Genomic DNA, 3,148 nt, shown 5'->3' with positions numbered 1-3,148 from the left:
AAGAACTGGTGACATCAGTAAGAACTTTAAGAAGAAGATAGTAAGCATAAAAAAAGAATACAAAAACCATTAAAAAGCAGTCTAAAATGAAGAATACAATATCTGAAATGAAGGATTCACCAGAAAGAACAAAAGGTAGGTTGGATAAAGCAGAGAATCCAATCAGTAATTTTGAGGGCAAAGCAGAAGAAACCTCCCCATCAGAGCAGCAAAAAGAAAAAAGAATTTAAAAAATAAAGATAGCGTAAGGGATCTTTGGAACAACGTTATAGGGGTACCAGAAGGAGAAGAGTGCCAGCAAAGGGTCGAGAACCTATCTGAAGAAATAATGACTGAAAACTTCCCTAACCTGGTGCAGGAAAAAGACTCACAGGTCCAGGAAGCACAGAGTCTCGAACAAGACGAACCCAAACAGGCCCACACAAACACACGCCATAATTAAAATGGAAAATGTTAAAGACAAAGAGAGAATCTTAAAAGCAGCAAGATGGGACATTACTGAAACACATTGCAAAGAGCAATTCTCATTTTCTCCCTTTCATCTTTTTTGGCCTTCCATTTTCTCAATGCTTCTTCCTGCTTCTCTAATTATATTATCTTACCCTAGGCTGTTTCAGCTTTCATAGACCAACATACAGATAAGAGACTAAAAAGAGAAACCATTCCTTGGAAAAAATGGGACCAAAGACGTCCTGGACTTGGTTGCTCTGTAATAGTGTGATATTTCTTAGCCACGTCTTTCCAATCTGATTGTTAGTCCCCTGAGTGCTGGAAACAAGTCTCGAGGGTCTTCAATTTCTGTCACCCAAACCGAGCCCAGAAGGAGCTCATGAACAAATGACAGTTACAACCAACCTGTCACTAGAAAAGAGAGAGAATTCAGGCAGAGAAAACAGCATGTGCGAGGGCACTGAGGTGGGCGGATGTATAGTATGGGAGGGATCTTAAAAGTCTTAAGTTTAACAAGTCACTAATGCCATAGACTTTCGATGTAACTCAGTATTATATAAGAACAGCTGCAATAAGAAAGCAAACTATCCTCAGCAAGACACGAAGTAATCTGGTGTTAAGAAGCAGCATGCCACGGTGCTTTGTAGGGCATGGATTTTATTTTAAAACGATTTTATTTTGAACCTCTGTTTCAACTCCTTCCTGCTCTATTATGTTAGGCAAAGTCTACAACCTCTCTGAATAACAGATTCCTTGTCCCAAGAAGTGCATATTACTACCTATTGATGGTTTTAATGGGAGTGAACACATACGTAATATAGTTAGCACGGTACCCGGCCCACAGCAAGTGCTACATAAATACTGCCATTTTCATCCCATGACCACCGATGTGGGTAGCTTCAAAAAATGGGCGGGGGAAACCGAGGGTGTGTTTTGCATTTCCAATCAAGCTGTTTCCAGCAGATCTGTTTCTAGAAGCACTGATTCTGCTACAAGCAATCAATCATATTTTATCTCCACAGATGCAATGTGGCAATCCTCTTTTTACAAAAACAATTTTACATACATAAAAAGTGCTTTTTAAAAAATTTCCACTTTCGGCTATCCAGATGTCCTAGTGTTTCTACCTATTGCTCTATTTTCTAAAGAAAAGGCCTAAGGGGGTAGATGAATAGTTTAAAGATTTCTGCATGTTTTTGTTAAATTAGGACTCAGTTAAGATTCACTAACACATTGCACAGATAAATACGTTGAAACAATGACTAATTCTGAATTTCTATCACAAATAGCCAAGTTTTGCTCTGCTCTTCTCTCTTGACTTGCCTGAATTAAAAATTTTGAAAAAAAAATCAGAACAAAAATGGAAATATACAGAGACTGTTTCGATCACCTCCTGCTGCGTTGGGACCTCCACCTTAACTCAGACCTGGTTGGTGGTATTAAGTTCAGAGTTTGGTAAACTGAACCCCCCTAATTACTCCTTCCGTTATCTCGGCAATATTTTCGAAAGGCCTATTTTTTGCTTTAAGATGACTGTCTCCACCAAGATCCAGAAAAACTGCTAGACTCTGGGCTGACAAAGAATCCCTTATTCTTCTAGGACACAAGCAAGCCAGTGACCACGCAGAGCCGCTGTCTCCCCCAGTCTCTGCGCTGCTGGTTTGGAGGACGGAATGATGCAATCCACGCCTAGTCTGAGATGGAGAGGTCTCCTCTCTTACATTCGGTGGCTCGGCTCTTTCTGCTCTGTTTGTTATGGTCCCTGGTCAGTCCCCAAAGCCGAACAGTGAAAAAAGCTCCTGTTGCTCTGTCTCCAGAAGCTCCTTGGGCCAAACAGACCTGCCCAGCCATAGGGGGCCCTACAGTTTCCCAGTGTTGCTGCCTCAAACCATGCTGCCACGCACGGTGTGGCCAAGGACCTTGCTACTCAAAGTGCACTTTTCAGACTAGCAGCTTCAGCAGTCCTGGCAACTTGTTAGAAATGCAGACTTCTGCCTGCCCCAGACCCAGTGAATCAGAACCCGCATTCTCACAAGACTGCCAGGTAATTTGTTTGTGCACTAAAGTTGAAGAAGCACTGTCCTCGGGCACCCAGCCGAGAAAGACAAGGAGAAAACCAAAGGCATTTTGAAGGTAAAATGTATTTCCTCGGTTCTTGATGCCCTTCCTCACTCCAATCTCCAGGCCCCTTCTCCATGTATGTAAACCCATCCTGCTTTCTGTTGGGGCATCTGAAATGCCTTCTCTGTGGAAATCTTTACTGAGGTATCAGCCAGAGATGTCTCCCACTCACTTACCTATATTTTTCCTTCAGACCTTATTATGGTCTGTTTACACTGTACAAGTATGTTTGCATGGATCTAATCCGTCCTGCTTGAGGCTTCGATGGATTAGGGTCTGTTTACACTGTACAAGTATTTTTGCATGGATGGATCCACCCTGCTTGAGGCTTGAGACTTGCTGGAAACTGCTTTATATCCTCTATAGTGTCTAACCTAGGGGCCCTGGAAAAAAAGATGATTTATTATGAGGGAGAAAGATATTAACCAAGTAGATAGATATGTATAAATTATGACTATTGCTATGAAACAAGGGTGTTAGTATAAAATAGGGAGGCCTAAGTGGGTTGGGGGAAGCGGATGGTTATCAAGGACAGCTCTCTGAGAAGGTGAGGCGAGAACCAGAGTTATTAGCCAAA

The sequence above is a fragment of the Artibeus jamaicensis genome, unplaced genomic scaffold (assembly GCF_021234435.1).
Source record: "Artibeus jamaicensis isolate MK-2021 breed Jamaican fruit bat unplaced genomic scaffold, CSHL_Jam_final contig_588, whole genome shotgun sequence".
In the NCBI taxonomy this organism is placed as follows: domain Eukaryota; kingdom Metazoa; phylum Chordata; class Mammalia; order Chiroptera; family Phyllostomidae; genus Artibeus; species Artibeus jamaicensis.
This window is presented reverse-complemented; position numbering follows the sequence as displayed.